The sequence below is a fragment of the Macaca thibetana genome, chromosome 2, assembly GCF_024542745.1.
Source record: "Macaca thibetana thibetana isolate TM-01 chromosome 2, ASM2454274v1, whole genome shotgun sequence".
Lineage (NCBI taxonomy): Eukaryota > Metazoa > Chordata > Mammalia > Primates > Cercopithecidae > Macaca > Macaca thibetana.
The window spans coordinates 142,598,288-142,612,517 of record NC_065579.1 but is presented as its reverse complement, the minus strand read 5'-3'; the positions used below and the strand labels follow the sequence as shown (position 1 = coordinate 142,612,517).

Sequence of the window (14,230 nt, the reverse complement as noted above, 5' to 3'; positions counted from 1 at the left end):
CACAGCTAATTCTGCAATCATACTTCACAATTCTCTATGATAAAGAATAATTTTAATGGTAATTTTTCATTCTAGCTTTGTGTATATTTCTAACATGTTTATTTACATTTCAAAAGATACAAAAGGGTATATGGTGAAAAGTTCCCCCTGTTGTTTCTACTTGGGGAGTGGAAGGGAATGGGGGAATTGTGATGAAACCACTAGTCCCCCAGCAGCCGGTTCTCCTCCCCAGAGATGTCTCATGTTATTGGTTTCTTGTGTCCGATTCCAGACAGTTTCACGCATACATAAGCAAATGCCTAGAAATATACGTTATCCCCCCATTTTTAAACACAAATGTGGCAATACCATACACACAGTCTCACACCTCATATAGCTAACTTTATCAGTGACTCAACCCTATGAGGTAGATATTATTATCCTCATCTATAGGGAAGGAATTTGAAGTTCAGAGTTTCTGTGATTTGCCCAAAGCAACACAGCTAGGAAGTGGCAGAGCCAGGATTCAAACCCTGGCTCCCACTCCCCCTAAGCACAACCCTGCCAAGCCTCACCCCTCCACTGCCATTGGAGTGGGTGCTGTGGGGCCTTGTTCATCCATCAGATGAGGCAAGCCTCCATCCTGCATCGATCTCTCAGGACACTTGGGTTGCAGTTGACAGAAACTCACCTGAACACTGCTTAGCGGAAAGGGGAATTGATTGGCTCCTCTCACCGAAGTGCAGAGGGAAGGAGTGTAATGGAGCAGGGTGCCTCCTGAGGGAGAGAGGCAGGATCGGCTAAGACAGCCATGGTTGTCACGGTGCTCCCAGTGCCCCTCCCAGGAAGGAGCATCCACGCAGCCCTACTTGGGTCCCTGCAGGCAGGGCTGGACAGTGAGAGGCTCACCAGGTCCAAATGCCTGGAGGACCAGGCGAGGCCCAAAACGGGAGAGAACAGGAGGGCTCTTAGGAAGAGGAAAGGGCCTCAAGGAAGTGAGGAACACAGCAGAACACAGCTGAAGTCCCATCCCAGCCCCTCCTTCCTGACCTCCCCTCCCCGTGCATGGCAGGGCATTGAATGTGGAATTATCCTTAACCAGGGTAGTAATTACTGAAGATGTAGCTGGCATGTTGAACAAATTGTTGTGTGTTTGTAGTTACAAATCATGTTCCTAACACTCCAGGGGGTTCCAAACCTTGATATCTTTGCTATTAACCCATAAATTACAGTTATTTATGGAAATTGCTAGAGAAACAATTGTCTGTGGATTGTGTTGCATGAGGGATGCTCATCGTGGATCAACTCCAGGAGCCTGGAGTGGTCTGTCTGGGTCTCAAGGCTGAATACTTTTAGTTCGTGGGGTCAGGTTCTCACACCAGCCAAAGGCTGACTTGGCTCAGGGGCTCCTAGACTTTGTCCGGTGCATGGGCACACAGGTTGGATTCCCAGCTCTGTCACCACCAGCTGAGTAGCCTGGAGGTGAGTCATTTAACTCTTCTGTGCCTCTGTTTCCTGTGGACTAAGAGGGCCCACTTGAAGGGGTGGTGGGAGTATTACAGAAAATAACATGGGTGCAGCCCCTTAAACCTGCCCTGTGAAGGTGCTGCTGGGCCCAAGCGCTTCTCCTTCTCTCTGCACAGCTCAGGAGGCACACAGTGGGGCAGCAGCCAAGTCTTGTTCCCAGGAAGAGTGGAACAGGACGTGGGGGCCCCGCCCCCCGCTGCATGCCCCGGGCACCAGGCTGACTTCCCCCACCTCAGGTAGCCGGGAAATCATTTTTCACTTGAGTATGCTGTTTCTTGTTGTGCAAAATGATTTCTTAGATCCTTGTTACCCACCAAGCAGGGTTTCAGGAAGTATGAGATCCAGGCCGCGAAACAATTCCGGGTGAGGCACGGGCTCAGCTCTCGGTGACACGGAGTATACCACCTGGAACACGGGAGAGAGTTCTCCTTCCAGTGCTCTTTCCACCCTTCTGATGACATCAGACAGGAGGGTCGGCATGCTGACAGACCTTTAACGTCTCTATCACCCACAAAGGCTTAATGCGATGTATTGATTATATAGGGAGTAATACAGTCACATGGTTCAACAGTTAAACATACAGAAGGGTACACAGTGAGCCGTGCGTCACGCCCTTCCACATCCTGTTCCCCTCCCCAGAGACAACCGCTGTCCAGGGACACCTTAGAGTGTGTGTGCGTACGTGCATGCGTGCGCATGTCCACCTTTTCTGTAACCCAAATCCAGCATTCTTCAGCTTACCTTTTTCATGCAGCGCTATGTCTGTATCTCGGTCCCTATCAGGATGTAAAAAAGCATGCTTCTGTTTTATTGGCGGCCTCCTGTCATGTGGATTCTCTGTGCTTGCTAATCTCTGTTCTAAACAAGACACAGCAAGCCTCAGGGATGGGGCTGATAACAGGATCAAAGCAGGAGTTTATAACAGCGTTTTGTTTTTGTTGATTTATTTTCATGGGAGAATTCAATTTACGCTTAGTGAGGCTGGCTTTGCACTTATGGACCAGATATAAAGTTTCCTTGATAGAATGAAGAGTGTTAAGTAATTGATATGTATACAGGTGCTATGTGGTTGTTGGGAAACTAAACCCAGGTCACTCCCACTCCTGCTTACACGCTCACAGGATGAAGTTTTTGCTCGGTCCACTGGCCTCATGCCTCACAGCGCACCCGTCCCCACACTTCATGCCCCACGTAGATGCAGAACTACAGGAATATTTTCCCAAGTTCACCAAGCCTTTGCCCTTGCCACTTCATGTACCCGCAATGCCTTTCTTCTGCTGGGCCACCCAGTGAATTCCCATTCATGCCGCAAATCCCAAGAGAGGCATCAACTCCTACAGGAAGCCTTCCCTACTCCACCAGGTAGCAGTCATTCCTGCCTGTCTACCAGGTTGCTCCTATTACTGCATTTAGTGGCTTCCTGTCATGGGGAAAAAAAAATTTTTTTTTTTTTTTTTGAGACCGAGTCTCACTCTGTCGCCCAGGCTGGAGTGCAGTGGTGCAATCTCTGTTTACTGCAACCTCCACCTCCTGGTTTCAAGCGATTCTCCTGCCTCAGCCTCCCAAGTAGCTGGGATTACAGGTGCCACCCCACGCCTGGCTAATTTTTGTAGTTTTTTGTTTTTTCAGTAGAGATGGGGTTTCACCATATTGGCCAGGCTTATCTCGAACTCCTGACCATGTGATCTGCCCACCTCAGCCTCCCAAAGTGCTGGGATTATAGGCGTCAGCCACCGCGCCTGGCCCTGTCCAAACATTCTTAAACTGCAGCAGGTATTACAATCATCTGGAGGGTGAGAATTTGCATTTCAAATGATTCCCAGCTGAGGCTGCTGCTGCTGCTGTTTCTAGGACCCCACTTTGAGGACAACTGTTGGAGTGCAAGGAACACAGGCTGAGTGTCGGCCTACTGGGCTGTAATCCCAGCTTCATCACACATGGGCTGTGTGTCTTAGGGCAAATTACTTACCTTCTCTAGGCTTCAAGGCGTCTGTGATAAATCAGAAAACAATCCGCACCTTGTAGAATTGCTGTCAGGATTACATGAACTCATGCAGGAATGTGGCTGACGCCAATTGTGAATTACTTTCACTCCCCATACCCAACTGAGTTTCCTGAGGGTAGGGCCCACATCTGCAGCCTCTGAGATGCTTAGTGCCTAACACATAGTAGGTGGGAAGGTATGCTGGGAAGTTGTTGAGCACATTCAGGAATGCACACATTCTCAATGACAGATGTATTCAAACAGTGAATCACACATCACACATGTCCTGCCTCCATTAATTCTGAATCAGTGGAGTTGGGTCAGGTCTTCCGTCCACTGGGACAAAAGAAGGTGTTTAAATCAATAACATAAAGAAGACTGCAAAAGGGAATATTTAACTCACTTAGGAGACACTGTTGATTTAGGAGCACTTAATGGCATCCATTTACAAAACAGGTGACCCCAGCACTTATTATAAATGAACGTATCTATTCATTACAGCCGAGGCCCTGCACTCCCTTGGGAGCTGTTCTTTGGTGTGAACTCACTATGTAAAAGGCAGCAGATTGTCTCCCCAACAGCTACCAGGAATGCAGCCCCGGCCCTGCCACAGCGTCTAAGCTAGTGACATCCAGGTGAGATGTTCTGAAGGAGGGCAAGCCCTTGCAGCTTTCTGTTTATATTTTTTTCTAGATTCCCTCAGTTTCTCCACCCATTTTCATATGCAGATAAGCCCCAGTTTGGGTAAAGCTACCAGGAAAGAAACCCAAGTATATCAAGGATGGCCATTCATTTTGCCAAAGGGATGGCGCTTTTTTCCTTCCCCTTGAGACAAGATTTTACACTGTTGCCCAGGCTGGAGTGCAGTGGTGCAGTCATGGCTCACTGCAGCCTTGAACTCCTGGGCTCAGGTGATCCTCCCACCAACCTCCCTAGTAGATGGGACCACAGGCATGTGCCACCACACCCGGCTAATTTTTTATATTTTTAGTAGAGATGAGGTTTCGCCATGTTGCCCAGGCTAGTCTCTAACTCCTGGGCTCAAGCAATCTGCCTGCCTCAGCCTCCCAAAGTGCCGGGATTACAGGCGTGAGCCGCTGTGCCCAGCCTGATGCCTCCTTTTAAATAAAATCTTTAGCTGATGGGTTCCTTTAAATACTGGGCTCCCCTAGCACACTAGAGATGAGAATCAAGTGATATTGAAAAACCATTTTCAGCCCTTCCCGAATCTCTGTATGGTATAAAGAGGGGTGGGGTGCAGGGCATTGCTGAGATTGAGACAAGGATGAGCATGGAGAGAGGGAAAGAGACCTGCCTTAGTGCTGTGGGTGGTCCCTAAACCAGAGTGAATCTGGATCAACGTGATTTGCCTGTCCAGCAGACATTTATTGAGCACCTGCTATAGACCGGGCACCGTCTAGAGGCAGGGGATACAGTGGCAAATGAACAAAGTTGCAGAGCTACATTCTGGTGGAAGTGACAGTGAGTACACAAGTGATTAAGCCAGATAATGATGGACTGTGAGATGGGCTTTAAAGCGAATTGATGAGACAGAGAGAATGTGGATGAAGGTTCAGGAAAGTCCCAAGGAAGAAGTGACAGAGCATGTGTGTATTGTCTTAGAGCTCTTCACGTATGAGGTCTGTCTCTCTCCCAGACTCTAGACCTGAGGGCGGGGCTTAGAAGCTGCAGAACCCAATTCTGCCCTGGTCCCAGGCTCCCGGGGGATCTGCAAGGGGCCCTGTAAGTGTTGGCTCCACCGGAGGATGTGCTTTCTTGAGTGAGGAATGGCGAGGCGCAGGCAGCCGGGGAAAAGGTGGGGAAAAGGCAAGGACCACTCCCCCACTGTGACCCCGCCTGGACTTGTGGGGTACGCTCAGCAGGGCACGCTCAGCAGGGCTGGCAGAGTCCCTCCTGAGGCGGCCACTGCTGCCCCCCTCCTGCTTTTCCCTAGTGTCACTCCCTTCCAGAGGGCCAGGGCAGACCCCAGGAGGAGAGTGCAGCAAAGGAAGTGGGGAGTGGTGTACGGTCTGGGAGTGGGGTTCAGGGAGCAGGCTGGGTGTAAGCAGAGCACCGCTGAGGCGCAGCACCAGATGGCTCACTGAATTCTTTTCGGCAACCTCAGAGACATGGATTATTATTCAGTTCTGTTTCACAGAGGAGGAAACTGAGGCTCAGAGAAGTGACACCCAAGGCTATACAGCCAAGAAGGGAGCTGAGCCAGGAGTCTGCCTCTGCAGGCCCTTGGGGGGCAGATGCCAAGGTTGCTTTGGTTACTCACACATCAGCCAAGGCGGAGACTTTCTCCCTGCAGAGGTCTTCCTCCTGGGCCTTGAAGGTCAAATGGAATAGTGTTGTAAGAATGAACCTGGGACTCAGTCCTGGGTTCTCATCCCTCATTAGCGCTTTGCCCTTAAACAAATTCCTTAACCTTTCTGAGCCTTGGTTTCTTTTTCTGGATGGGCGGATAGTATAGTCCCTACCTTAGAGTTCCATTGTGAGCCTTAAATGAGATGACCTGTCGTGCATTTAGCACAGAACCTGCATTCAATAAGAACCTTGGATATGGGGGAAGAGGGACTGTGGAGCTTCATGGTTAAGTTCGTGATTTGGAGACCAAATGAACCTGGGCTCAAATCCCTGATTCAGCCAGGTACTAGCTGTGTGGCCTTACATAAGTTATTCAACCTCTCTGAGTCTGTGTATCTGTAAAATGGAAGGTTGTTGAGGATTAAGTGTGGGTGCTTCTGTAAAGTGCCTGGCCCAGACTGTGTGCCCTGTGAGAGGAGGCTGCAGGAAGAGGCAAGAAGAGGCAGAGAGTTGGGAAAGGAGGCTTAGGAAGACCAAACCACTTGCCCAAGATTCAAGATCATGCTCCAGAACGTGGAGCCTCCATAAGCCATGAGCATCCCTATTGTGGGACACAGCCTATGGCTGGAAAGGGTGCTTATTCACTCAGCACACCTTGGCTCCTCTTGCACTTTGGCCCCTGTGGAAGGTGCCAGGGCCACAGTGAAGCAAGGGGAGGAACTTGCAGGCTCTGAAGGGCTGCTGTGTGCCCAGCCCTGGCTAGGCAGTCATGGGTATCATTGCCAAGCTTCACACTGAGCCTGCAAGGAAGGTGGCACCATCCCCACTTTGAGGCTGAAGATGCTGAGGCCCTGGGAAGCATAGTAACTGTGTGGGGTCACATGGCGGGGCTGGGATATCTGCTGGGCCTGCTGCCCACAGGCCTGCCTCTTCCATCTGGGGCACAGAGAGCTCACGGGCGACACCTGCAGGAGCCTGGAGCCCTGTTCCAGGAGCTGTGCCTCAGAGGTCCAAGCCCACCCAGCATAAGTGTCCGCACTCCCTGAGGGTGCTGCTGTGGCTCCCTGTGCCACCTACCAGGGAAGGAGGAATGAGTATGAAGGGCTGAAGTGGGGGCATTTTTGATTGTCGGCGGGGGCTGGCAGGCACCTGAATGAGAAGGGTGATGGCAGTGTGATGGGGGAAGTTTAGGGAAGAGTCCTCTACCGATGGAGGCAGCAGCTCAGTGGAATTTCCTCCTGAAGTTGTCTTGCCCCTTGAATCCTGCGGGAAAGCTGGCAAATGGCCATTTCCCTTCCACTCGAATAGAGACCCATAACTCAAGTAGCTGCCCTTCGGACACCACAGGACTGTTCCCTGCAGGCCCTGCCCCTGGATTTGGGACAAGCAGTCCAGCTCACCTAGCTGGGCTCTGCAGGGAGACCAGGAGGGATGGGGTGTGGCCACAAGAGCAGCCAGACTGATGAGGGATGTGACAAGCATATTCTCACCACCTTCTTTCATGTTTACAACAGACCAGCATTCCCTGTGTGGCAGGGATTGCACTGGTCACCGAGGACCTAGAATCATGGAGTGCTCTGGGGATCCAGGCTTGGAGGGCTTCTTGGAGGAGGTGACCATTCCTGGCTGTTTTGTGTGCTAAAGAAAACCCTCACCAACCACCAAGCACCCGTCATGTGCCAGGCTCCTCAGAGCCCTGGCAGAGCCACCTGTACCCATGCTGGGTTTCGTTTCTCCTTTCGTGGGATGCTGTGTCCTAGCTGTGTGGTTCTTTATTGCAGCCCCTCCCTCAGGGTCTTTCCCATGCATCCTCAGCCTGTGTGAGTCCGTTTGTCAACTAATGGCACCATAACAGCTGCGTCTAATTTTTATTCATCTAAAGACCACAAGAAAACAGAGCCTCCTGACACCTCAAACCACGATGGGTCTTAGGTCTTAGCAGTGCAGAAGGAGCTGGGGAAAGGAAGCCAGATAACCAGTTCTTGGATGTGTCCCAGTGTGACTTGGGGAAGTGGTCCCTGCTTCTGTGAGCCTCAGCTGCCTCATCTGAACAATGGGTGGGCAGCACTGGGTCTTGGTGGCTCCTTCAGACTTTACCATTAAGGCCACTGTGTTTATTTAATTTTTGATTTTTGTGGGTGCACAGTAGGTGTATATATTTATGGGTCACAGGAGATATTTCGATATAGGCATGCAATGCCTAATAATCACATCAGGGTAAGTGGGGTAAGGCTGCTTTAAAATTAGTCATGGTTGGGGTCTTGGCCAACCCAAGTACCATTGTGGTTGGGATGAATTCCCCTAGGGCTATGGTAGCTGTCTGGAACCAGGCCAGTTACACAGCACAGTGGCAGTGTCTGGGCCCCACCACCAGGAAGGTGCATGGAGAGCAATGGTCCTTACCTTCAAGGTGCCCACAGTCTTAAGTAAGGGGTTCTTGCTCTGCCTGGGGGTAGAGGGATTAGGGGAGGCCTTAAAGAGAAAGAGACATTTGAACTGGGCTTTGAAGATTGAGTAAGACATTGCCAATCAGATGGAGCAACAACCCAGGAAGTAGGAACAGGATAAACAAAGGCACTGGGGCCGGGAAGTGCAGGGTGCATTCTGGGAGTGGCTGTGTCGTAGGGATCACAGCTGGGAATGAGGCTGGAAAGACAGGCAGGAGCTAGATGACAATACAGGTGGTGCCTGAGCAGTTCAGTATCACGCAGGAAACCCGGGCCACAGACCTAGGTCAGGGTGGACAACCCTGCATCACCTCCAGCAATCCCTAGTTCATTCCATTTACTTTGTTTAGTAAGATATGGCACGTCCCAAATTCACAAGTGGTTTCTGTGGAAAATGGTTGGAATTTTAAAGATAATTTGGCACTTGATAAGAACAGCTTTATTTATGTGGAAACATTTCTGTTCTGGGGGGATGGACTGGCTTCCCTGAGGTGCCACTCTACAGAGTGCTGTGTTCCATGCAGCTGTCTCTGGCTTTTTACTGCATCTAACAGTCATAGGAATAGGTTCTATTCCATATTTGGATGAGAATGGTGTGGTCTTAAAACTCATCCACCCAGGCTGGGTGCTGTATTGTCCAGGTGGGTGCTGTATTGTCCAGGCTGGGTGCTGTATTGTGGTGGCCAGTGTGGCATGAAGCCTCGGGTCAGTGTCAGTGTTTATAGTTCCTGGGGCACATCCCTCCACCTCTCTGGACCTCAGTTTCCCTGTCTGTAAATTGAGGAATTGGGGCTGAGTGGCGGCCACAGAGCTCCCTCGCAGACCCAGCATGCTAACTGTGATGGGGAATGCTCATTTCGTAAGATGAATGGTAACATAGTGGTGGTGAACAGACAGTGAGCAGAAGCTCAAAATGTGCTACAGCACAACTCTTATTGATTTTTATGGTTGTCGGTAAGACACAACCTGCTTGAAAGATGAGGAACCTGAAGTAGCCCGAGAGGTGGCTTAAGTACCATCAAGCATTTGGGGTCTTTGTGGACTAGCTCTGGTGGACTTCAGAGCCTCCTAGAAGTTGTCAGAAGACCTTCAGTCCCTTGATTTCCTCATTTCACTGGCGCTTTTTTTTTTTTTTTTTGGCGACATGATCTCAGTCTGTCATCCAGGCAGGAATGCAGTGGCACAATCACGGCTCACCACACCCTTGACCTTCCTATGCTCAGGTGATCCTCCTGAGTAGCTGCGACTACAGGCACATGCCACCATGCCTAGCTAATTTTTCTGTGTTTTTGTAGAGATGGGATTTCGACATGTTGCCCAGGCTTCACTGGCGCGCGCGCACACACACACACACACACACAAATTGTATTGGTTCCAGTCCAATCCATAACTGGTCGTTTTTTTTTTGAGATGGAGTCTCACCCTGTTGCCAAGGCTGGAGTGCAGTGGCATGATCTCGGTTCACTGCAACCTCCACCTCCCGTGTTCAAGCGATTCTCTTGCCTCAGCCTCCTGAGTAGCTAGGATTACAGGCACTCGCCACCATGCCTGGCTAATTTTTGTATTTTTAGTAGAGACGGGGTTTCACCATGTTGGCCAGGCTGGTCTTGAACTCCTGACTTTGGGTGAGCCACCACACCTGGCCCATAACTGGCTTTTTTTAAAGTAACAAACACTTGTTTAAAAATTATTTTTTGGCGGGGGAGGTTACAGAGTCTTGCTCTGTCTCCCAGGCTGGAATGCAATGGCACAATCTCGGCTCACTGCGACCTCCGCCTCCCGGGTTCAAGCAATTCTCCTGCCCCAGCCTCCCGAGTAGCTGGGACTACAGGCACCTGCCACCATGCCTGGCTAATTTTTATATTTTTGTAGAGACAGGGTTTCACCATGTTGGCCAGGCTAGTCTTAAACTCCTGACCTCAGGTGACCCACCTACCTCAGCCTCCCAAAGTGTTGGGATTACAGGTGTGAGCCACCATGCTCGGCCTAAAATTTTGAAAACTTTAAGTGTTCATAGAGTGAAAAGTTCTCCATTCTCCTGCCCACCCCTGTCCCACCTAGATCTGAAGCCTAGTGGGCAGAGGCCTTCTCTGTGAATTTCTGGAACCTCTCAGTTTCCCTTCCCAGAGGCAAGCACTGGTACCTGTCTCTTGGGTCTCTTTTAAGAAGTAATCTATGATTATACAATCTTATATAAGCATACTAGTGTTCTTTTATAAGTACACTTCACGTTTTTCTGGACTTTCTATCACAGTATTGTGTCTCAGATCTTTTCCTATAAGTATGCAAGATGCTGCTGCCATCTTTTTAACATGGGACTCCATTGATGAGTGTAATACAATTTACTTAACCAGTCCGCATTGAGAGGCATTGCATGTTACCTCCCCTGAGTTCTGCTTTTTCAAATAATTAATATCCTTGGGCATGCCTCTATGTGTCTGTGTACACACGAGCAAGTGGCGCTGTAGGATTCATTCTCAACAGTGCACCCCATCTTGTGGCCATCACGTCTGAGGATCATCTGGCCCAGCCCTATCATTTCAATCACTGTCTTCCCCCATGATGTTTGGATTCTGCTCTTGCATGGGGTGTCTGGCTGAACACGCAGGGGGTTTGCCAGGGTAGTTGGAGCCAATGTAAGACTCCCTCAGGAGAGTTTCATTTATTTCAGAGAAGGGCTGCATAATATTGTATGTTTTGCAGGTCATGTGTCTCTGTTGTAACTGTTTAACTTCATCATCATAGTCCCGAAGAAGCCATTGACAATACATAAGTGGATGAGCATGGCTCTGTTCCAATAAACCTTTATTTTTAAAAAACAGGCAGCAGGCTGGACTTGGCTCTCAGGCCATGGTTTACCAACCTTTGGTGTATTCAGCTGTTGAAGACCTTCTGTGTACCAGGCTCCACTGTCAGCACAGGGGCTGCTGCAGGGAAGGACATAGAACCAGCCTTAGCAGTTGGAATACAGCTCACTGGTATAAGCGAGCAGGTGCGGTGTAACCTGATGCCATGTAAGAGGAGTTTCTGACTTGGACTAGGGGCTGGTCATGGGTGTCTTTCTGGGAGCAGTGACATAGGAAGCTGAAAACCAAGGTCCTAGCTCTGAGCCAGGCACAGTGGGGAGTGTGGGGAACTGAAAGAAGCTTAGTATTGCTGGAGGTGTGGCAGGCATAGAGTGGGCAGGAGGAGAGGTAAGAGCTGGAGAGATGAACCAGGCTACACAGGCCACGAGGCTGGCTGTGCAGAGAGGCTGGGCTTGATCCTGACAACTTGGAGAGAGGGGCTGCAAAGGCTGGGCTTTGGGAGAGTGCCACACGTCCAGCTGGAGGAAGGCAGGGAGGCTGTGGAAAGACTGGAGGCTGTCAGAAGCCAGGTAGCATAGAGATAAAGTCGGGTTGTAGCATGTGAAATGGGCCAAGGCAAGCAGCTCAGGACTAAAACCTGGGTTGATACAGTGGAACTAAACATTTCCATGACTTTTTGCATCCTTTGACCCCATACGTGGGACCCTATTCATGCCTCAAGGTCCAACCCAAAATGTCCCCCCATTAGAGCCTCTCCTGGGGCAGAATTACAGGCTCTTTCCTCCACTGTCATGACACCATACTGAGGAATACTTGTCACAGCAGTGTTTCCCCACTGAGGCCTCAGAGTAAGTACTAATTAATGCTTGCTAAATTAAATTAAACAGCAAGGTGAATTAGCTGGGGTAGAGGTGGCCGCTGAGCCACTCTTTACAGTTGCAGAAACGGAGACTCAGAAAGCTAAGCAATTTGTCCTAATGGTACATGCAAGGATTCTGACCAGTCTGGTCATTTCTGCAGAAAAATTGGCCTTCTCTGCCTCTCTAGGCTGGAACTTTTCTTGCTTCTGCTCACAGTTCCCTAAATTATTAATCTGCAAGGCAGCTAGCAGAGCAGGAGCAAGAGGCACACTTTGCAGAAAGATAAAACAAGAGAATCAAGATGCATTTGGTTTCCAGAGAGTCCATCATCTGGTATTCCAAATCCTAACAGGGAAATTCAATCCCCTTCTAAATCCCAGCCGAGACAATGTCCCCAAGACCATCCTGCTGGGCGGCAGGGCCCTGGGCCTGGAGAAGTGCCTGAAATTCTTGGACAATCCGGATGGTGAGGCTGTCAAAGCCTGTGTCCAGAGTGCTCCAACAGCTGGGCTGGGGGAATTCTTTTGGCTCCATTTATTGCAGTCTATTTTTAGAGAGCACTTCAGACAGGGGTGGGAGTTTCCTGCTGCCTCTGCCCTCAACTGGGTCATTTCTACCCTATCCTCTCCCAGCTCCCTACCCCTGCCCTAACTACGACAGATGCCAGATGTGGCTGTGGTCTTTGAGCAGTGCAGCCTAGTGTTCTTCTCTTTCCAGAGCCCTCTATGTATAGGTACTTTTGTCCATCTTTTTTATTATAGCCTTCCTTGTGAGTGTGAGGTTGTATTGCGGTCTTGATTTACAGTTCCCTAAAGATTAGTGAGGTTGAGAGCATCTTTTCATGTGCTTATTGGCCACTTGTAGATTGTCTTTGGAGAAATATCTATTCAGACACCTTGCCTGTTTTTAAATTGGCTTATTTGCCTTGTTACTTTTGAATTGTAAGAGTTCTTTATATACTGTGGACACTAGACCCTTATTAGATACATGATTTGCAAATATTTCCCCCGATTCTGTGTCTTCATTTATTTTTAACAGAGCAAAGAAAACATGGGAAGCTGAGAAGGGGAATGTGGAGATGGGCAATGAAGGGGCACTGGGTTCCTGCTCAGCCTCTTGCCTCGGAACCCAGGTGCTCTAACTGGCTTAAGGGGCACTGGGCTCCTGCTCAGCCTCTTGCCTGGGAACCCAGGTGCTCTAAACTATTTTTAGGGGTTGCCCTCTGCTGCAAGATGGGCCACCTCAGCCCCCTTCCTTCACTGTCCGCCTCCAAATGAAAGATTCAGAAGGGCACAAGACAATGACCCTGCATTGATGGCTTCTTGCAGCTTCCTGACTCCCGCAGGCCCGCCAGCTGCCTGGCCCTCCAGGGGATGGACTTGTAGGTGGGTGGCCCAGGACAGGCGGGGTTTTGATTGTTCCATATCTGCTTATTGTCTCCCAACCACGTCTAGGCATTCCACAAGTGTGGGCGCTGAGCACTGTACCTGCCTTCATGGAGCCCAAGGACAGATAGTAAAGAAGTAAACGTACAAATGGAGGACTGCAAGCCGTGAGCGCTCATAGTAGGAAGAGCCTGGGAGAGGAGGACAGGGTGAGGGAAGCCCTCTCTGAGTTGGCCCAGTTAAGCTGAGCCTCAGTTTACTCATTGGTAAAATGGGGCCGGGGTAACTCCACCTACTTCACAGTGTTGCCTTGAAGGCCAGCTATCACTAAAGAACTCTAAAGTGCTAATTACTATTACTTTAAGCTTGTCATAGGTGCTTGAAGGGTGTCTCTGGGTGGAGAAAGGGCAGGGGGCTGGGTGGGCTTAGGGAGAAAGAAGCAATTTTCCATTAGATCCTCCCCAAAAAGCCGCCAAAAGGGTGGTACCAACCTCAGGATAGGGCCCATTCCCTTCTTTGGGGCGCATCAGAGCCCCAGAACCACACAGTTCGGTCCAGGCGAGCAAAGTCCGGGTTTTATTAAACTGAAGGCAAAATCAAGATAGGTAGAGGTTGAGTGGGCATCAGCAGAGTAGGCTCTGTTTGGGGGTTTGGAGCTTTGTATTTGTTGTGGTTACACGCTGGGGAGGGAGACATGGCTCCCGGGAGGCGCCAGTGTTGAAGGGGCTGCGCAGAGCCTTCCTACCAGACCGGAGGCTTCGTGCCCTGGGACCTGGATGCAGTGTCTGGGACTCCGCCCTTGCGCTCGCCACCCGGCGCCTCGGCTCGGCCCCGCCCCTGGCTGTAGCCCCGCCCCTGACCCCCCTCCCCCTATGCTCCTGCCTCGGCTCCGTGTGACCACGCCTCCTGCGCTCCCTTCCCCACACGCTCC

The 14,230-nt window shown here is 50.3% G+C and overlaps 1 protein-coding gene across 9 annotated transcripts in view; it reads left to right on the top strand.

Moving 5' to 3' along the window:
• The window catches only part of IQSEC1 (IQ motif and Sec7 domain ArfGEF 1), a 387,620-nt gene that overhangs the window by 301,454 nt on the left and 71,936 nt on the right, over positions 1–14,230 (top strand). The gene's annotated exons all lie outside the window — the stretch shown is intronic.